General features: G+C 43.1%; 2 non-coding genes across 2 annotated transcripts; both read left to right on the plus strand.

Annotated features, from left to right (window-relative positions):
* The first annotated feature begins 12336 nt into the window (after positions 1-12336).
* trnal-aag lies at positions 12337-12418 on the plus strand. Its single transcript has one exon. It is a non-coding gene; the product is annotated as a tRNA-Leu (tRNA).
* A 124-nt stretch (positions 12419-12542) lies between these two features.
* trnal-aag lies at positions 12543-12624 on the plus strand. Its single transcript has one exon. It is a non-coding gene; the product is annotated as a tRNA-Leu (tRNA).
* The last annotated feature ends 10455 nt before the right edge of the window (positions 12625-23079 follow it).

A 23079-nucleotide genomic window follows, 5' to 3' on the forward strand; every position in this document is an offset into this window, starting at 1 on the left:
CTAATCCGGAGACACTGATTTCTAAATATGGTGCTAAGTGTTGGTCCTCCAGAAGGGTGTCTAACGAGAGCAGAGGCCACACTCCTGGTCTTCAACAGTGGTATAAAACACCACCTTTCACACCTTTTACATTTCACTGTCTGTACCAAAACAGCCTACAATTTAACTACTATGATAATAACGTGTCTGTAAACAAAGCATTTGTAACAGTGTATATTTGCTGGAAGGTAAAATGTCTAGTCTGTGTGCAGCCCTGTCTCTGTGTTGTCACTCTGTGGTGGTAGCATGTCTGTCATTACAAGAAGCGCGGTCCCTGACGTAGAAACACCATCTGCTACATGAAGGGGAATTATGCTAATCACCGATTGCTACACAACAGGAGACTGGAAAAGGGCAGAGAGGTTGAGATGAGATGGAGCGAGGGAGAGAGAACGGAGAGCATCCAGCGAAGGTGCCAGAGAGAGATTAAGTGAACGGAGGAGGAGAGATGAAAGCACTGAGAATGGAGCAAGGCACAATATGAACAGAAGACATGAGTGAAACTGGAGTTGCATACTGTAATATAACACATCTGGGGAAGTTTTCAGCCTCTCTTTACAGTAAGATGTCATGCCCATTCAAATTATTCAGAATATATTTGACTGTAGGAAACCCTCAGTTAGCCCTACGCTACTCAAACCTCCACTCTGCTCCAGAGTTAATGCAAACACAGCGAGTTAGCGATCAGGTTCCATTTCACCAAAAAATGAAAGTGAAAAAGTTAAACCCATTTTATGCTCCTTTTAGCTCACATTATTAGAACAGATAAACAGCTCTCAGTGAGCTAAATACCGCCGATTAGACTCAGGGTGCATTTTGATTCCCTTAATTGTCTTTTCCTAGCGCCTCGTTCCTCACTCCAACGGGAAGTTCTTCTGGTCCGCCATCTTGCAGGCCATCCCAGATCTCTTATTTCTGCTCAGAGGATCGAGGAGGAGCATGAGCAAGGATACATGAGTACATCCCTCCTGGAAGTCTTTCAACTGAATGGTATAATGACTCCGCCCCCACAGCTGGCACATTTTAACAAGGTGGCGGAGAAACTGTTTAAGTTTAAGGATCCTGCAATGAATTCAGAGGTCCGTTTCACAAAGCAGGTTTACTGAAAACTCCGAGTATGTTAACCCTGAAATGAGGGAAACTCTGAGTTTTCTGTTTCACATAGGAAGGTAAGTCAAACCAGAGAAAGAGAGGTAACTCAAGCCTGTTTCACAGACAGGGGTAAGTTAAACTCAAGTTAAAGTCAGTTACCGTAGTAACAGACTCTATGAACCTAACCTGGTCGGGACCAGGTTTTACTCAAGGAACCTCGACTTTCTCTGTGTCTCCGCCCTCTTTCAACCGCACACCGTATTTCACTTCCTCATTCATTCATTCAGTCGGCAGACGAGTTTTGGCATAGTTCTGCCGTCTGTTATTAAAAAAAATCATTAAAAATATCAGTGGGAAGTCCATTAGGCACAGTAGGTGGTGACTTTTTTCGTCTTTCGATCATGATCCCGTGGATGAAGGTGCAGCGATACTGCGCAGAGAATTAAATATTCGTCGGGAGATAGTTATCAGACCACGATGTTCTTGCTTTTCCAGACAGTTATCGTTTTTAGGCCACCACCCGTTCTTCGTGCATCTGCCTTCTTTCTGTTAGCTGAGTAAAAGTATGTGTTAGTTTAAATATAGGCTTAATTATTTAACATAACATGATATAGATGAGAACACTTTTTTTCATTTTTAAATTTTATGTCATTCGTTAACAAAAAACAAAACATTATATGAACACAATATAACCAATTTACAATGAAAGGGAGCCACTTAATATTTACTTTACAATGTAAAACTAAAACTGTAGCTACCTCCATGAGATCATGCAGAGGTTTTACCTGTTTGAACAATGTTTTTATATTTCATTTTAAGCTGCTGCCAAGTGCGCTTCTCCCCCGCGGGATTGCACCTAAATGAAATAAATTAATAGGCAACCATTCAAGCAGTTTTGCCCTGTAATATTATTGTGATTTCAAAGGTGATGCTGTCTTTTTATAGTTGCGGTGCACGCGTGTAACTCGAGGTGAACCCACTCTGAGTTAATCAAACTAACTCAAATCTGCTGTTGTGGAATCGAAAACTCAGAGTTTCCTATCTCAGAGTAGATCAACTCAGAGTTTGTTGCACCTGCTTTGTGAAAGGGACCCCAGACGTAATTCAGACGTGCCTAACTTAACGTTATGTTCTCCAAAGAGCAATGATATGAATATGAGGATCCGTCATGTTTTATTTAAATTTATTTCATCCACAACCTGTTTAGTTATGTTATAAATCTCACTAACAGCAGCCTCCGAGCATGTGTGGAACATATTTGTTATTCATCAAACTTCACGTGTCGGAAACTTTGACGATTACAAGCCTTCACGTGGCCACGTTATGTTTCCAGAACTGTCACTGATATATAAACCAAACACATCGGCCACTTGTCACTTGTTCTGCGTGTTATCTGAGTGAAATAATGTGTTTCATGGTTTGCAGTTTCACTTTACTGGCAGTTGTCTCATTGAACAGGGAAAGAAGACATAGCGAGGCTGATAAAGTTCAGGTTCAGAAAATGACCACACCTAAAAAAAAAAAAAAAAACTGTTCAATTTACATGAAAAAAATATGTACATCGTTTGCACATATTAAAGGTATGTTTACTAAAAGGATTTAGTCATGCCCAATATCCTGAATTCTTATTTTCTCAAATAGCATGACTTTATGTTGATTTAAAGCTATTGTTTTATGTTATGTATATGAAACTACCCTATGTTAAACCAACATGACTTTTATGTTTAGTGTATTTAGTCATCATCTGTTAAAGCAACATTAGTTTTTTTTATAGGAAGTATACGCAGAGTTTTTTATGTTATCAACCTAATCTGTTCAAGTACATCTGACACTATTAAGCTATAAAGCTTCTGCATACTTTGCCTTTTCTGTATGTTGATTTCTGTTATCTAAATTAATGAATCCAGCCTAATCTCTCAACTAGACCATTTACTACCATAACATTTTCAAAAACATGAGGCATGAAGAAAAACATTTCTTTAACAACAGCTTCATTTTGTCAAAAAATAAGACAACTTTAACAATGGACTATAAATCCAGTTTTAACACATCTCACTTGTTAGAACAGACCGTTTTTTGCAGAGAGTAATAATCCCAGTTTGGGATTATTAAAGTAAATAAAATAAAATAAAAATGTCAGAGTAATGCAAATAGTTCTGACTTGCAATTTGTAGACACTCATGCTATAGATAAATACTGCCAAGAACATGCATGAAGGAAGTGTATGTGAGTTGCATGAATCCAGTACCAATGCAATGAATGGTCCGTATTCCAAGGGGCAACATGGGAGACTGCGCTTCAGAGGCAGGTGGCCGTGCAAGTGAGTTGTATAAGTGCTTAAAGTCCAGTATTAGTGCAATGAAAGAGCAACAATGGTCCGTATTCCATAAGGCAAACATGGTAAACTGTATTGTGTCTGCCTTGCCATAACATGGCAAAAGCTACTTTTAAAGGCTAATTCCATTCATCCTTTTTCCTCAATTTATTTTGTAGGCCTACACCATCAAAGCAGTATTTTCTTTTCCCAAAATACATTCTTACTTCAGTCATGTGTGTCATAATGCTCTGTAGTTGCTTGCCAATCTGTCCTCCTCTCTTTTCAAATAGCTTCAGAAGTTTGTCAGATAGCAAATCTTTAGCACACTTTTTTTTCATAATTTCAACAACAACAGAATAACATTTTTAGCTATGCTCACTTTTCACAAAATCCAAGTCCAACTCAACCCTGTGCATCCATCATGGTTTAGGCTCAAGCATTTGGATGAAAGAGGGAGCACAAATACTGTACTGTATTTTACAATTAGTAAAAAAAAAAAAAAAACCTTAAAGGTGGTCTGTGGGGCCCTAATGTCAACAAACAAAAGTTACACCATCAGTGTTGCCAACTTAAAAGCACTGTGTGTTCTTTTTGAGGTCTAACAAAGATGTTGAGCAGAACGTTTGCTGAGCTGAAATAATTGAAGAGGATAAAGATTCTGGCTTCTCCAATTTGAGGATTTCTCCAATTGATATAATTAAACAAGACTACAAGTCTACAGCTATGCTAGCTGCTCTGTGAAACCACCTTCGTGCCTTACATCAGCATGCTAAAATGCTCACAGTGACAATGGCAATCTGCTAAAAATCTAGCAGGTAATCTCAGCTAATCTGCAGTGTGAAATAGAAAATACACTTGTCAATATCTTCTGCAAATCATTTACTATTAAAAGTGTACACCTATTTAGTGCTAAGTAGCTAATATTGGCATATGATGCTAAACGAAATTTCAACCTGATGATGACGCTAGAGGTAAATTCATGGGATAACAATACTCCACCCTGAGGGGGCGGGGGACATGAATGTGTGAAGCCATTTTCATGGCAATTCATTTGACATTCGATAGTCAAGATATTTCAGTCTAGATCAAGCTGCTTGGAAGACTTAAGATTGAATCACATTGGGTTTTATTTTTCTTATATGTTATAGACTAAACCAGTTTACAAAACAACCAATTGATTAATCAATGATGAACAAACAAACAAACAAAAAAACACCTCTGAACCTGCAGAAAAAAACATATGAAAACATCCTTAGCATGCAGCCACTGACCAACAGGCCAAACCTGGAAACAAGGAGGGCTAAAACCGAGATTTTGACGTTGTTCACTGCTGTTGTCAGTCTGAGTATGCAACAGGCTGAAAATGGACAGCAGCAGAAACACAATGCTAACCTGTGTCAGGACAGATCAAATGCCAATGACATCAGAGGCTGAGGAAAAGCACATGTTGCTTTTCACATTGCATAATGAGATCCATAGAAGTACTATTGGAACAAAATAAACGAGTCCACAGCCAGACGAATTTGAAATTACAGCCAGCCTTTCATGGCTGTGGCTGATAATGGCACATTCTCCATAAATACGCAATCTCCAGGTAGGTGAGCTGAGGTAGAGTCATTGTCTGGTAGTGGATACCGGAGTCTCCAGTGTTGCTTTGAAACCCAGGCCTTTCTTTAAGTTAAAACATGTTCAGCTTCCAATGCTGATTGTTCTGAATGCCTAATGCAAAACTCCCACCTCTGCAGCGAAACATGCCACGCCACATGCCTTCAACTGAAAATAATACAGAGAATAGACAGTCTGGTTCCCTGTGGATAGTCAGCCTGTGGATGGGAAGAGAGGAAGTGTGAGGAGAGCCGAGAAGACAGGAGACAATGGAGAGGTGCAGAAGAAGAAAATCAAATTTGTGAGAAGACAGAAACAAGTGGTGGGAGTTAAATTGGAGGGTTTGCCCAATGTTGAGGAGTAAGAGAAGATAGAGGTAGTGAAAGAAAATTGCACTTAAGCTAAGGGTGACTAAGCGGAGGAGCAGGGTCTCATTTTGGTGCATGAAAGGATGATTAAAAAAACATATTGCATGATGGGGAAAAAAGGGAAGGCATGGACCCATGTAGTAGGAAAAAGGCATGGATAAGCTAAAGGCTACCATATATTCATTCCTTTATTTCCCAGGAAACTCTTCTCTCATATAATGAGACTTTCCCTTGAAGAAAATTCAATGCATACTTAAATTGATCATATCAGCAGGGGGAAGATATCTTCCGTCATTAAAAGCTTCGTGTTCAGTTATACTATTTCCATGCAATTTTAATCTGCGAAGTGAATGATGAAATAGAATACGCTTTCTTATATGAAATGGCTAACTCTTACTGCACTCGCTATTAAGATCTCTGTTTGATATCAGATGGGTAGATTATCTCAGTTAACATAAAAGTTTACAGCTGTAGTGGAGAACCTCTGGCCTCTGTTTCGTATACAGCCGATGAAATAATTTGATCCAGTTTATGAAGCAATAAATAACTACAAAAACAAACAAACAAACAAACAAACAAACAAACACAGACATAGCCAAAAAAATCTAGACACAGATTTCATTTTTTTGTGTGATTAAAGAAACTAAAATAGTCGACTAACACATGCTACTGGGCGATCCCCTCTGTGCGGGTCAGGGTGAAAATGTCGACACACAGGGTTAACGTTATTAAAAACATGCATCATGGCAAAGAAAAGTAGATGCAGAGTGTTGTGCTTTCCAAGAGAAATGGAAAAAATTTTGTTGAAGTAAAAGGCAAGGCAGTGTGTAAGTTTGTTGCAGTGATGAAAAAGGACAATCTCGTGCATCATTACAAAACGTGCTAACCTGCAGATACAAATGCAGCCAGCGCCTTTCCATTGGGTTTGGGTGTCCAACAAGCAGCTTTCACAAGACCACATTCTGACAGACGCTGTGATGGAGGTGAGCGAGCTAAAAGCTAAGAAGCTGGAACCTCACTGAGAAGGAGACTTTGTGAAGGAGTGGCTTGTTGCTGCTGTGGAGCTGCTATCACCAGACAGCATAAAATTGTTTCAAAGTGTCAGTTTGTACCTTCATAGAGCAGATTACTTAAATGACGGGCGATACTGAAAAAACACTGAAATCACTGCAAGAAACTTGAAAGTTTTCTTTCTGGCCTGCAATGAAACAACAGACATAACTACCACCCAACCTGCCATTTTTACATGTGGGAATACTGCAGATTTTGATACAAGGGAGGAATTGCTGTCTTTCCAAGCCATGCATGATAGTACCCAAGGTGAGGATTTGTTTGAGCAAGTTATTTGGGCTACGAACAGGGTGGGGCTGTAAGCCCCTACCCTCCTATCTGTGTGCCCTGGCTAGAGCTGCTTCCACAGAGCTAACCAGTCAAGGTCTCTGTGACCTGAAGACCTTCCTATCATATTAAGGTGGCTATAATCAATGTGACAGTGTGAAAGGGGTTGCTTGTAGTAATGAACCTACAGAGAATTATCACCTGAAACCTCGGCTCCCCTCAGATTAATGGAGCTTTACTTTATGGAGTTTCAGGTCATTGTTTAGCAGCTTGGCTCCATCTTTACTCTTTCTGTGCTCATAGAGCTGTTTTCGGCCACAGCATGCAGCTGTTTTCAAAGAAAAAACTAAAAAACCCACTGTGCACTACCTGTCCAATAGCAAACAGCAGACACGGTCAGCAAAAGCCATTTAAAGCCACTGAAAACACCAGCTGAAAACACTGGAATACACATTGAGTGTAGGTATGCCGGACTGAGTGTGCCCCAGATGCTGCTGATTCTCTGTGTGAAACTACACAAACTCCACAAAGCTTCCAGTTTGCAATTTTAGATTCAGCATTGACACGAGGAGCAAGAGTTTCACATTTGGTCCTGTAATTCAATTCCACTGAGAATCAACACTCTCGTCCACAGCTATTTGAAGGTTTCTGTCATTTCAGCTCATTAGTGTGCCGGTCAGTATGGTTGAGTCAGAAGGGTTGAGTCAGAATGGTGTATCCAATCTCCTGATATAAAACAGTGGGCAGCAGCTCCCAGCACACCACGCATGAAATAGTAGAGGGCCAGAATAAATATCTACTGGACTCTCTTCACCAGCCAAAGACTCAAATATTTTTGTGAGGTCACATGACTCCAGTTATGTAGTTATATAGTGTTACAGTGTTACGCCCGGCCTAGGGGTACCTGACTGTAACATGAAGGTGCCATCCTTCACTGGTCTCACACAGTCACACCAAGCGCGTTTTCACGGTATAATTAATATTTTTATTTATAACAATAGTTACTTTTTTTCTGGGACACGGAGATGAACAAAACAAATCCGAAATAATGTGTAAATTAATTTAGGAGTGAGACCTACGCCAAAAAAAAAACAAAAAAAAAAAACAAATGCCATGCTATACTTTTAGGGAGTTTACCACTTTCCTAAGCAAATAAAAAGATCAAAATGAAACACAAATTCTAACCTCCCTTTCTAACAAAAACAGGAGAAAACGGGTCGAACACAAAGTCGTGGCTCACTCCAATTAGCCCAATACATTGGATAACTCAGACAAAGGAAAACGCCGGTTCGACAGGTGTGTGCGCGTTGACTCAGCGAAGAATGGCTCCGCCCATCTGACCCACTCTGCCCCCTGGGTGACGTCCTCCTCCGCTTTATGAAAGATGTTCCTCCCATGTCCGCCAATCCGCTTCGGGGTATGGCGCAGCATCGTTTGCATATCAACTAGGCACTTAAAAGGAAGCACACACAGAGCAAACAGGGAAAACACACAGCTATATAGAACTACTTACAACCACAGTTGTAACATATAGCCAATGTAATGATAGCTGTAAGAGAGCATAGTTTTCCAACATATGGTGCCATAGTGGGTGATGGGTCTTGAGTTAGTATTTGCTCGTACATACAACTGTCCACTGTAGTAGCACAGAGTTTGGTCGCACATCTGATAGTAGTGGCTGTCGTGGCGTTATCTCACTGTAGTGAAAACTGCTTTAAGCTGTAAAATGTGCTCACAGCTGCGCACACTCTCCAGAACCTCTTCATCATTGCCTGAAGTGCTCTAGAGGTTTTTCTTTATAACAGATTGTCAGTCATAGCTCTCAGTGCTTACATTAAAAGACCAAAAGACAAAAGCGCCCAAGCTGCATTTTCATTTTCGCACACTTAGGTTTAAAAAGGCTTCACTTAAATGGCAGAATGAATTGGATTTCACATCGGAGATTCCCAGTGCATCTCAGTTCACTCACATATTTCATACTCACTTATTACTCTCTGTTGTGGGTGGTTCAGAGGACGACAAAGTAAAAGTTACAGTGTAAGAGTATCACTCTGAAGGATAACTACAATATTACAGTGCATATCTACCCACTTGTGTTGGTACTCACCCACAGGTATTTGCACCACTTTACATCATTAACACATTTGGCTCACAAAAAAAGCAAAGTTGACAAGAAATATGGAACAAAGAGAAAAGAGGGAAAGACACAGGAAAAAAAGGACAGAAATAATGTGTGACCTAGAAAGCGAGGGACCCAGAGACAGGTGGGGGGATGTGTGGAGACAGAGACAGACAGAGAGCAGAAGGATGGCGACTCGCTGTGTTTCAAGGTTGGTTTCATTCGCCGGCTGTGTTCACAACCAGATGGACCGATATAGCGCTCAGTCCAGACTCTTTCTGTTTGTGTGTGTGCGTGCGTGCGTGCTTGTGTGTGTGTGATGTGCCTGGCTGCATGTTTGCTTGCATGTGTGCTTGCTTGTGTGTGAAGGTGTGGGAGTGTGTGTTTGTAGCCACAGTACAGGCAGTAATTGTTTGGTAGTGAGTCCTGGTGGAGCCATAAGTCTGGAAACCAGCCTCTCCATACAACAATAATCATTTATTTATATTTATATTAATCCATGTGTGCCCGAGTGTGTGTGTGTGTGTGTGTGTGTGCCTGTCTGTCTCAGTCATGGTAACAAAGCTGTCATGAACGTTGCATGCTGAGGCACGTACATTATTTCTCCACCTGCATTAACTCCTCTCTTGCACGCTCACTCATAATTTCTTCTTCGTCCATCCAGTCTGAGGCTGTCCATTAAGATATCAGCTGTTCTCATCAGCTGTGCACATCTGTCCAATAGCAGAGCCACACACTTTTGCCGTTAGCCTATCATCTCGCTGTTGTCCTTTTAAATACGGTGCCCTGGTTCTTTCATGCTGCTGTTGTGCCCCTCCACCTCCTCATACAGAGTCATCAGCCACCACCACCAGTGTTTGGACTCCATGGCGGGATGTATCTTGCTGCTGCTCAGAGCGATGTCCCTCCATTACATGATTTCACTGTCAAGTCAAGTGCCAAAGATTTTCTTATATTGCCATGTGTCATAATAAACAATCCTTATGTCACTCACTTGTCTCTCCTGATTGAACTTTTTATGTCAATGTACATGATGTATACACTGTACTTTATTACGTGTCTGTGTCTGTATTTTAATCACACATCATAATTTGTCCACTGTGTTGTGTCTTTGCCATTGGTATTTCTCTCTGTGTGCTGATTATATAGCATCTGCCTCCCTCCAAAGGCCACAGTGCTGGTGCATATCTCTTTGAAATGGAGAGAAGCGATTTGCCCTGTATAAACTGTACAAAACAACTCCTTTTATTCCACTTTCAGGGAAAATGTCAGATTCCTGAGAAGTTAGCTTAGTAATAAATCTGCTGGCTTTTAAGAAAAGACTTTAAGTCAAATGGAGTATCCTGAAATGCATGTAACCACCTACAGCACAGTGTATCCTTAAGGTTATGACATTTTGGCTCCAAAATGTCACATCCTGCACTGATCCAGAGTGAGGACAGTTAGAGGGGATGAGACTGTGCATGAAAAGGCTTTGTCCGGCCATAAATGTAACCATCTGGGTGCTGGTCATGGCCTGTGCGCCCATGAAAATCATTACAGTGTTCATTTTTCAGCGTGGTATTGGTCACCACAGCTCTGTGACCTTCAAGTGCCACCGTCAGCTACAGAGAGCTGAAATGAAATGTTCGTTCTTTTGAAAACTTCAGTCAGTGATGTCACAGGTCAGAAGAACTTAAGTTTTGGTTCTTCATGCACCATGACCTGCTTTGACAAAGTTCTTTGTGTGCCAATGTACACAGATGTGGAGCAGTCTGACCTTTGTTGGGTATTGCATCACTCAAAATGAGTGACCATTTCGAAGCAGACTGGCACAACAGTGTTCTGTATTAAAAATATTAAGGGAGCATATTGAGTTTGCCATGTTTGGTACCATTTTGTCTGTACAGAGATCTACAGACAGTCTAAGTCGGACGTCATGTGGGCAAGCCTCTGTTCCACTGGCTTCAGTAAAGCTCAGCTCAGACTACAAGAGTTTTGGGCTGATTTATTATCAATTCCCTCCTCCTGCCAATCAGAGTAGAAATCTTGAGTGGGACCTTGGTTGGTACCAGTGTTCGGCCAAGATGATCTGGCAATGTGAGGGGTTTTACAGATCCAGTTTTAAACCTTCTAGACTAAAATTATCATGGCTGCCCCGATGAGTCTGCAATCAAACATCTTTAGGAGTTAAAAGAGAGACCAGTCATTAGTCTTGCAGCAGCTGATAGTGTTGTCAAGCAGCATTTCAGTCCTTGAGGCTAATGTTAGCTAGCATACCGCTGTTGACAAATATGGAAACTGACAGTTCTCACTGAAGAAGAGACAACCCATGCTGACTGTCTCCCCAACCGTTTTCAAATCCAGACTTATTCAGCCTGCTGCTTTTGTTTTCTCTCACTGCAAAGCAGCAAGTGAGTGAACACGTCAGTCTCAGTTTCCTTTACATCTGCTTCCCCGTGAGATCATGTGAGAGAGAGGTGCATAGTTCTGCTATGATAACCTTAATAAGATCTTATAGTGTGTGATGCACCATTATTTTCATTTTCCAGTGTGTGTTTGACGTCAGAGAGAAGAACATCTGTTTCTCCTTATGTGTGGTGCGACCTGATTTAACCCCATACCAGTCCAGTAAAAATTAGAATAAAATACCGATCTAATACTTTTCCAAAGTAAGACAACTGTTCTTCAACCATTTGGAGTACTTTTATTCCCAACAGTCAGAATCTGCAGTTACGGTACGTAACTGACGATTCTATGAGAATAGGCGCAGCCCTCTAAGGCTATCGCTAGTGGGTTTATCCCTTGCGCACCTGCGCAGCACTGAAAATGAAACTTAGTCCATGCCCACCTGTTGGTTGGGCCCCACTCGCGGTCTCATCCTGAGTATAAATTGCGTTGAGACCACATAATCAGCTCCCATAACAGCTTTTCTTCAGCCGTCTACGGAGCCAGTGGGGCCCAGGACTTAGTGGGCTGCACCTATACTCATAGAATCTGCAGTTACGGTACGTAACTGACGTTCTATTACGTATAGGCTTCACCCTCGCTAGTGGTTAGTTCAAGACTCACCCGTTGACGCCCATTGACCCATTAGCAGCAGTATAAAAAGCCGAGACTCCCCTCCTGTCAGTCAGAAAGACTGACAAGTGCTTGATTCTCTTTGAAGTATAAGTCAGTGAGTCCTCACAGGCATTGCTTGTCAACAGAAACCAATAGACATGCTGTCAAGTTGCTTTCTTACTCGTGGTCTACAAAGACCCATAGACAACACTGGAAGTTGAGGTGGCCGATGAACAAGAATTCATTGCTACAAGAGTCGACAGATTTCTCTGCTCACTGATGCTGACTCTGTACTCCAGTTGCACGCAATTCACATGATTTAGTAAAAGCTTCTAATGGTGAATCTTATTTGTCATAAAACCTCCCAAATCAGACTAGCGCTTCCTGACTGACTGCAGGACAGAGGCTGTTTTTCAGGTAGTGTGGCCGAGTGGTCTAAGGCGCTGGATTAAGGCTCCAGTCTCTCAGGAGGCGTGGGTTCAAATCCCACCACTGCCATTTGATGCACCTCTGAGTAATGTATCGACATTGTTCAGTGGTCACTGCAGCAAGTTGTCATAAAACCTCCCAAATCAGACTAGCGCTTTCTGACTGCAGGACAGAGGACGGAGACTGTTTTTCAGGTAGTGTGGCCGAGTGGTCTAAGGCGCTGGATTAAGGCTCCAGTCTCTCAGGAGGCGTGGGTTCAAATCCCACCACTGCCATTTGACGCACCTAGTAATGTAGAGTTGAGTGGTCACTGCAGCAAGTTGACAAAACCAAACTGGCAGCTAAAAAAGTGCATGGTTGTTTGTGAGGTAAAGCTCAGAGAGTCCTCACAGGCATTGCTTGACAGCATTTTTCTGTTGCCATAACTGTTGCTTTCTTGCTCATGGTTTACAAAGACCAAGAGAAAACACCGGAAATTGGGGTGACCATGCCTGAAACGCTGACATCAAAACTCATTATTCAAGTCCCTAGTGGGATAAGGGCGAAGCGGGATATAGTCCATGCCACACTGGGTCCGTTTGGTACCACAAGCACATGCAAAAAACCCCTCTTGCCACAATAAGAGAAGCAATAACGTGCCTTGCCTTGTTGGTGCGTCATGCGTGGCGCATACATAACCACAACAGGCACCATTATGTCACCTCATGAAACAGAATATTTCTCATGTGGAATGAGGCTGAAAAACATAGGAACCTGCTCTTGAGAGCTAAGGACAGATGTTACGTACCGTAAAAAGGTCCAGCGAACAGGAGAAGGGCGGAAAAAAGGCAGCTCTCCATGCATCCGTGCGCAAGAGAAGAGCGCACAGATGAAAAACCTGACATCCATAATTCTGACAAAACACTCAAAACAGAATGAGTCATAGAGAAACGTGAAACATCACGCAGGTAAAAATGAACGAACGAACAGGGCAGACCAAGAAGCGGCAGTGCAAATGTCTTCTACTGACATCCCACCATGCAAAGCCATGGATGACGAGACCCCTCTGGTGGAGTGCGCTCTGATGCACTCCGGCGGATCCACACCGGAGGAGGTATAGGCCTGTGCGATAGTCTCACAGAGCCATGTGACCGACGTTGTGCAGACAGAGGAGAGCCCAAAGAATGTTCTCTGTAATGCACAAACAAACGCTGAGAGCGATGCAACGCAACTGTGCGCTGAACATAGCAAAACAATGCGCGTCGGTCTGCACCTCCGCACGCCCTTCAAAAACCGTTTCATTACGGGGTGGCTAAACACTGACCTCTTGCCGAAACCCTCGTGACAAGACGAAATAGCTGCAGCATATGTCTTAATCGTGCTGAAAGCCAGATTCTTGTCCACCAACCCTTGATATTGACTCGCCTGAAAAGAGAAGCGAAAAATATGTGTGAAAATATGCGTCTTTCAGGTCTATGGAGGTGAACCAGTCGCCCTGGTGCACACACTCCAACACCTGTTTGATCGTCAGCATGTGAAATGGTCTGGTCATTATCGATTTGTTGAACAGCGACAGATCGAGAATGGGTCTCCAGAGACTTCTCCTTACCCACACTCACTACCGGATCCCGTCGGGAGGAAGGTGAGTAAATGACAGAGGCGACATCAAGGAGCTGACGCGTAGGAGGAGACTGTACAGGGTCATTCACACTCTCACACACCAGAGATGGAAGAGAGGAGACGCTTGCCGCAGAAAGGAGCGCACTGTCAACACGTTTATGGAAAGAGGGCTCAGAAACGTGACGGACAGGGACGTCCACCATTGTCCACAGCCGACACGGATGCGAGGGGACGCTGAGCGCTGATCAGCGTGTGTTGTCCGCACGATGCGTAAAGACGCTGCTCGTGGGCTCATAATCACGCTTCCTATTTCTCAGAGAAGAAAACACTGTGTCTATCTGACATGTGCCCACTAACCGAGGGGTTAGTGGCTGCATGATCTTGTAGTGTGGGGGATGTGTATGTGACAGCTGTAGCTGACTCAGCCGAATCAGGGACAGACTGTGTTGTGCTAGGAACCAAGTGATGTTCACGTTTTATTTCAAAACAAATTGGAACATTTACACTCCCCCCCCAAGCCTTCATTGTCTCCTGCTCTGCTTCCTCGGTGGCTCCAACAGAGGGTTGGTCCAGGAGCAAGCCGCACGTCGAGGCTTGAAACCCCTCCGCAGGGTCGGTTGGGTAGAAGGGAGATCTGGTGGAGAAGGCTGGACTGCTCGTGGAAGAGGAGGAGGAGGAGAAGAGGGGCAAACGTAGAGGTGTAGGACGCAGCTCCGGCGGCTGCTGGAGGACGTCTCTGCCGCTGCCACGGATCGCGCCGATTGCGACAGTCCCGCCGCTGGTCATAGGGGTGCTGGACACGAGCCGTAGGTCGAGCCCAGCTGACGTGACGGTGAATGCTCTCTGCTTCCTCCGCCTCATAGAGTCCACCATCTCATGAAACTGCGGTCCAAATAGCCTGTCCGGGCTGACAGGAGCCTCCAAGAAATCCTTCCTCACTGCCTCTGGAACAGAGGACTGCTGCAGCCAAATGTGCAGATGAATCTGGGTCAGCCACACTGCAATTGAGGTGCACATAGTAAGCGACGTCGTGGCCGCCTTGCTGATCTCCGACGCCTCCGGGCGGGCAGCTTGGTCAGGGAAAAAGCCAGTAGCGACAAGTTGTTGGCCGCTGCCCAAGCTTGGAAGGCGCACTGATGAGCGCGATCAGCTAACACAGGCATTTCCAAACTATTCCATAAAGGGCCGTGTGGCTGCAGGTTTTCGTTCCAACCAAGGAGGAGCACACCAGGCCAACCAATCAACATCAAGGGATCTCTTAGTTATCAGCTGAACACTGAGATCAGCTGATTAATTGATTCCAGCCTGGTGTGCTCCTCCTTGGTTGGAACGAAAACCTGCAGCCACACGGCCCTTTATGGAATAGTTTGGACATGGCTGAGCTAAGCGGCAAGTCAGTTGGTCCTTAGCCAAGGGCGTCGACCTGCCACAGTGCTGGCCTGATGGACTCCGAAAAAGGCTGTCAGATTTGGCTCCAGCGCAGGAACAGGTGGATAACCATGATCAGTGAAGCCCTCCACCTTGGTGAAAGGCACATATGTGGCCCTCAAAGAGCGGGGTTCCGCCACCGCTCCCCCCTGGTACTTAACAATAGCAGGAAAACATAGCCATACAGCGTCGCGCCTGGCCGACTGGGTCAAGGGCAGGTCACCCGCCATGTCATCTGGTGGGGAAGTCTCCTGCGCCATGGGGACCTTAAGGTCTTTATAGGCCGCTGCTGTCTTAATAATTTCCGGCAGCAGCCGGGGCGAGACCACCGACCGATGGCAGGGCGGTGGAGGTGGAGGTGGGGACCCCAGAGTCCTCTGGGCGTTCCCCAGGGCAAGACGCCCTCACACCCTTGCTCACCCATCTGGGGAAGGAGGGGAATGGGCGACCCACATGGCGATCCGACGATAGAGGGAGCAGAGTTATCCGACTTTGGTCTCTCAGGCAGGTCCAGGATATTCAGAGCCTCTTCGACCGCGTATAGCTCGCCTATTGGCCAGTCATCTTCCGCAGCGGCAACGAGAGTGTCCGCTCTCCGTTGCCTCTCTGCTTCATGGAGGCGAGCACAACACAGGCATGAAGGTTGCTGAGCCAAGGCGAGGCCGGCGTGCTCCGGGTTAAGACAGGACTTGCAATGGGCGTGCAGGTCAAAGGGCATGATGTACCCGGCCTGGCAGGCCAGGCAAATCCTGATGCCGCTCTGTCTGGTAGATGATTATGTGGTCTCAACCAAAGTTTTCATGTGTCTGAGAAGACACACAAGCTCCCTGAGCAGTATCACACCTGTTCAAAACCTTGGATCATAGCAAGTAACATGGCTTATTAAAAGAATCAACTTACAGCAGCAATTTTCATTAGTTTACTTTTAATATAATTGATTTGGCCCACTTTAAATGAAAAAGACAAAAATATTGTTGTTCATGAGATCTGTGTGTTATATGTGAGAGTCCTGCTTTAGCCATAGGAAGAGTCCTGCTTTGGCCTGGGTAAGGTCCAGTTGTGGCATGGGTGAGGGTCATGTTCTGGAAGAAATGACACATATACACGTTTTAAATCTGGAAAAAAATCATCCTTCTGAAGGCGTGGCGGTGCACCACGATGAATGACATGTACCGGAAACCCTGCCCATAAATTATCTAATAGTAACAGCATTTAATGATTAATATATAAATGTCACTAGAATATGCATAAATCTGAATTAAATTTTACCTTATTGTTCGCGTCTGTCCTTCTCGCTTCTCCAATGCTTGTATACTTTGTCCAGGTCGATGACTTCCTCTGCTTCTTGCCTTGACTTTATGCGCATCAGCTGGTCCAAATGTGCCACCTCAAGACAATTTCTGGATGCTGTTTTGATATGATTCATTAAACTAAATCCTCTTTCACAATCTGCACTTGAAGCTTGAAATGTAGCACAAATATCCACAAGCTGTGAGATCTCCTTTAGCTCCTCACATCTAAGTGTTGCAGCAACCATATCTGAGAATGTGCTGATTGACCCCTGTTTAAGTTTTTGCTTCATTATGTACTTGAGTTCAGCATATTGACTGTTAATGTCTTCCATAGACTGCGGGTGGTGGAGAATGGCCTCATACTTCTTTGCCAGTGTGGCAATGTCTGCTGATCCATAGTCAAAACTGATGTCTGAGCTCAGTGCTTCAATGTCAAATGCAGACCACTCCTTTAATTCATCCTCTGGAAAATGAGCATCCATGTGATCACAGAGCTTGGTAATGAGAAGAGTAATCTCACCAGTATTTAGACAATCAGCTGATGAGTTCCCCATTGCCTCTTTGACACGGTCACTCCACTGTACATCCTTCTCCCTCAGGTATTGGGAACGCAACTTCTCAATCTTTGCTCTAGCAAAGCAGTGTCCTTCCATCACAGTCAGGTTGCGACTTTGTAAAGTGAGGCAGAGTTGTGCCAGCTCACCCAAAACATCTCCCAGAGCAGTGACAGTAACCTTGAACTTTGAATCACTCAGCCTTTTGTAGCAGTACTTTGCTACTGGATCTCTGTTATCGGTGAATTCTCTTTTGCAGAATTCTTGAAGCACAGTGTAGTTCCTCAGGACAGCATTGACAGCTTGGTGCCGTGACAGCCATCGCACTTCGTTCAGAGGCCTGAATGACAGTGTATCTTCTTCATTTAGAATCTTTGCTAGGTCCTCCATTTTGCCATTCTTCACAGTGGACCGAGAGAAAGTGGAATACACAGTTCTAAGAAGAGTTTCCACATCTTGCATCAAAGGTACATTTTTCCAGGCATCATCAATGCCCAAGTCCTCTCTATGGGCCACACAATGTTGTTCAGTTAGGTGTGGTATTTTTTGCACTTTAACAAAGCCACAACTTCATTGTGTTTTCCTCGCATTACTGAGGCACCATCGGAGGTCAGCATCACCATTTTCTGCATGTCCAGTCCATGTTTGGAGTAAAACTGAGTTATTGCTTGCACAATATCCTGAGCAGTGCATCCTGTCAGCTGGATAATGCCACCAAACACAGTTTTATAGTTAACATCATTTTCCTCCCTGTATTTAATATATAGGACTAGCATTTTGTGTACTGATATGTCTGTGCTCTCATCTACTATCAGGGTATGCCAGGGTGCACTTTGAACACTGCACATAGTCTCACTCTGCACTATTTCATTGATTGAGTTCACAAATTCAAAGGCATAGTTTTTGCTTCGCCAGCTTTCTGGTATACTCACATACTTTGCCATGTGATCGTGGATTTGTGTAACTGACAGCATTGATGCATTCATTTTGATAGCAAGTAAAATATTGTCAATGAGAACTTTAACTTGCTCGGGGTCAGATTTTGTTTTGAGTGACAGCTCGTTCTTTTTTCTCTCTGTCTTTTGCGCTCTCCTGCAATAATGTACCGATCCCCTGTCCCATCTTGAGTCTTCGTACAATCCCAACAGCTTTCAAATGACATTTCTGCTGAATGTGACGCTTGAGGTAGTCCAACTTCCATTCATTCCACATTTTCCCTCTGAAAACTCACTTGCTACTTTGGCTTCGCTGCATGTTTTACAGAGTAGACCTTTCTCACTCGAAAAGGAAAAAATCTCACCCAGTTTCACCGCTTGTTCTTCTATTTGCACATACTCCGAGAGCCATTTCACCTTAAAAGAACCACATTTCTTTTTGTTTTTGGCTTGATGAGTGGATGTGTTGCTGCCCGTTCGTTTCGCCATGATTCACTCCGCTGCACTGTTGTTATCTAGCTAACCTGCACGGCGAGTATGGGCAGGGCACATATGCAAACACTGTCAATGCTATGATTGGCTGCGTAGCGTAAGTGAACTGTATCGTATTATTGGCTGGACACCTGTCGCTCATTGAGTTACGTTGCAAAATGGTACAGAAAACAATATTATTGGTCTAATTAACTAGATTATATCAGTTCTAAAAATAGATATTGCCATATTTTCTGGACTATAAGGTGCACCAAAAGCCTTTAATTTTCTCAAAAACCGACAGTGCGCCTTATAATCTGATGCGCTTTTATATGGATCAATATTTGTTAATTGTGGCTATCGTAGTCAGGGGGCGTGGCCGAAGTAACAGCGGTAAAAGTGTAAAGGGTGTTCTACTCTCTGCGTGGCGTCATCCTTTTACTGGCGCGTGCAGTCAGCTGTCAACCTGAATAATAAAAGGACTATTTCACTGAAAAGCGCACAACGTCTGCACATCAGCGCTGTGCGCCGTCACCTGCGTCTTTACGCAGGATAAACTGTCATCTGTGAGCGCGTGATGTTTGTTTAAAAAATGAACAAACTAAAATAAAATACATTTTAAACAAATGCTCATTAATTATTTTCAAGAGCCGCATCAGAGGGATGAAAGAGCCACGGGTTGCCGACCCCTGATCTAGTGGATGCATAACGCAACCCCAGACACCACAGTACGGTACTTTCTGTCTATGCACCTTATAATGCGGTGCGCCCTATATATGGAAAAAGTTTTAAAATAGGCCATTCATTGAAGGTGCGCCTTAAAATACGGTAATTAATACATTTCTGTTGAATTTTATTTTGTGCGCTGCATAGATTTTCTTGTGCGCTGAGTATGTGCAAGCAGTGCGCGATTGAGCAAGCGCGCAGCTCAGAGGGAACATTGGTCTTAACGCACTTTATGCTCAGGATGAGACAGCGAGTGGGGCCCAACCAACAGGTGGGCGTGGACTAAGTTTCATTTTCAGTGCTGCGCAGGTGCGCAAGGGATAACCCCACTAGCGATAGCCTTAGAGGGCGAAGCCTATACAAGCAAACTACAGCAAAGTAAAGTATGACCAAACGGTCATTCAAGTGTCTTTATGTAAAACAATCTGATGGTGAAAGAAGATTGTAACTAATTTACTAAAAGTATAAATCACTGCTAAAAGGACCTTCTTCACTTAAGGCCTAACTCAGAGAATTTAACCGGCAAATACTATTTACCAAATCTTTGATCACCAATTCTTCAGCAGGGCAGTTATGGTTTTCTAATGTGTTTTGGACAATGTTTTGATAACAGGTGCTGATGCTGAACAAGTAATAAATTGAAGCTCCACTACAATCTCAGACTGCATCTTCAGTTGTGCCTAGTAGATGTATAGATGAGTAATAATGAACCAAGATGATCAACAACCTAAATCTTCAGCCTCTTTGACAAGCCTTACAGCAGAAGCAGTGTCTCTTTCATCAACCAGCCAACTACAATCTTCTGTTGTCTGACTTGGATATGTCTGAAATATAGTATGTTTAAAATCGTCAAGGCAGTCAGGACTGTGCTTTTGGTGAAGCAAAAGTTGAATATACCGTATAGTACCATACTCACAGTCTTTAAAAACACAATGAACAGTTTCAGGTTTTTTCAGATGAACTCTGAAGTTCAAAATATTGTCTCTCTGTGTGAAAACTTGGTAAATTACAAGCCGACATGAAAATGGAACAGTTTGCCCTGATTGTTTAGTTTGCACACATTTGTCTGGACATCACACACAAAGTGCACCCCAACCTCTAAATCAGGGGTCGGCAACCTGTGGCTCTTTCATCCCTCTGACGCGGCTCCCTGTGGCTTTTGAAAATAACTTATGAGTATTTCATTAAAAAGTATTTTATTTTAGTTCATTCGTTTTTAAAACAAACATTGTGCACGCCTCACAGATGACAGCTTATGATCCCGTGTAGAGATGAAGGTGACGGCATGGAGCCCTGATGTGCAGACGCTGTGCGCTGAGGTTCAGCAGCAGAAATCACATTAACCAAATATGATAAATATTTTAATTGCTCATTATTTCTCATATATTCGTGTTTTTTTCATTTTTCAGTGAAATGGTGCTTTTATTATTCAGGTTGACAGCTGACTGCCTGTTTTTTGGGGGGGGGGTTTGTGTTTGCTACCAGTGGATAACTCATGTTCAGCTTGTTTTTACATAAATACAAGAAGGACTCAAATAGACACTGAGTATTTTACTTGAAAGAACCTTCAACCCAACGTCTTTTTTTCAGGGTTCAAAATGTTTTTGTTGCATGCAGAAATGTAATTTTGTTTTCTCTGCTGTTGTTCATAGATTTCATAAACGCAAAACATTATAATTTGTTTATACATAGCATAAAGGCAAAAAAAAAGTTAAGTTAAGAGGATATATTGGCAAAACTATAATATAATAGTATGTAATATTAAGCATATTTCATTATTGTATAGTCACTTGAACAGACACATTTACCACTGGCTGTTTTGCTTGACACTAGACTGCCATCAGGCACAACGTAATTCCAGATGTTGCCTTTAAGTGCTGTCTTGCTTCAAAAAAAATATTTTTGCTGTACAAAAATAAAAAAAGCATGGCTGGACCATTATTTCATAGTTTCATTTTACCCACTGAAATAAAGTTTTGCATCTTGATCTTAATGATCACCAGTTAAATTAGCCTCTTTACCTTTTTGATCCCTCTCCCGCCCGGTCCCGGCACCGTGGAAGCTTAGTAGCTTCCATTTGTTTTTACAACAGCTAACATGAGCCCGACAGGATGACTTTTTACACAGGACCGCTCTGTGTTAAGCTCCCCCTCTTTGGTAACTTTAGTGCCTTTAGTTATGTAGAAGTTAAATTAATAACATCAGCGGAGTTATAGCTCCATTAAATAAGCATATCAGTTAGAAGTTAGCTTGCTCTGCTAAATAAAGCAAGAGATAAAGCAACTATCAGATGGGCCCATTCATTATCACAAATTTAAAACAGGAAGACAGCAACTTATGTTTCATGCATACAGCCTGATGCCGACCCGTGTCTTCTTCTCTGAGCGTGAAAGCCCGATCCAATCCCTCTGATGCAATACGGCAGAAAATCGCAGCATCTTCTTCTTCAAATACGCTAGAACTTCAGATTAAAAGTTACTGAGTATTTTCAGGTTTATGTGCAGTAACATTGAACTCTTTTTTTTTTTTTTTTTTACTTTATTAATCCCACGACTTTGGGAAATTACTCTCTGCATTTCACCCATCACTGTTTGTGAACCACACACAGGAGCAGTGTTATTTATCATCAGTGTTATTTATCATTATACCATGGTCTGGGTGAATACTCGATTCTGATTGGCTGCAGGGTGTCCGTTAAAAAGTTTCAAAAAGTACATCTCGAAATGTCCCCCAGATGCAAAATCTTTTTATCTGCACTCCAAGCGCTCCATTACCATGACATCTGATGTGTGGTACTCCAAGGAGCCGATGGGTGTCCACTACCTGGGAGACATGCTAAAAAAAAATCAGTGAAGAGGTCTGTACAATTTTAATAATAATGTAGCCCTGTGTATTAGGCTATTAATGAGGGCAGAATAGGGGTTAGGCATGTGTTTATTATTGTTTATTTAAGGTGGGTCTGTCACGGATTTACACAAACCACAGCCTCCGGAGCACGGCTGTGGGTCCACTCTTAGACGCCGGGCTGGAGACATACCAGATCATGTCTGTGACGGGGCATTGCTGTTAAAGCAGCCTGCAAGCTTATTGGGCTCTGTCAGTCCAGGAAAGACGAGAATGGAGCAACATTTTGTCGTCCCGCAACGTCCCAACCAGCAGTGGTCAGGGTCCACAAACATTGAATCTCCGTCCTTCAAATGCCACTATGATGGACATGCCAGTATCTCTGTCAAATTTCACGATCAACGGCAATGTTGCATTTAATTTTATCATTATCAGAAATGAATGGACTTCGTGGAAGCAACCATCCGACGCGAACGCCTCGGCGTCATCCATTCATTTCTGATAATGGACACCTCGTCGGGCAATATCCCTTGCATATATGTTACTGTTACTTATGTGTTTACTTCCTGTAAGACAGTTTAGAGATTTGACTGAAAGTAACCAAAGACATCAGGATGCTGATCATCCTGGCAAACAGACCCCTGGAGAGAGTTCAGCCCAGTCAGCCACAGCAAGTGTATGCGAGTTAACTATAATTATTACTGTTGCGTAAAGTGACACAATGTGGTTATACCTCTTGATTATACAGTCAAATTTGGCAGATTATTCATTTAACAATTTTAATTTTAACAACTGTCTAGAGACAGAGACAGAGAGAGAATATGGACAGAAATGGAGACACAAAATAAAAACTTCGGAGAGACTGGTGTCTGCAGTCACAG

The sequence above is a fragment of the Chelmon rostratus genome, chromosome 9 (genome assembly GCF_017976325.1).
Source record: "Chelmon rostratus isolate fCheRos1 chromosome 9, fCheRos1.pri, whole genome shotgun sequence".
In the NCBI taxonomy this organism is placed as follows: Eukaryota; Metazoa; Chordata; class Actinopteri; order Chaetodontiformes; family Chaetodontidae; genus Chelmon; species Chelmon rostratus.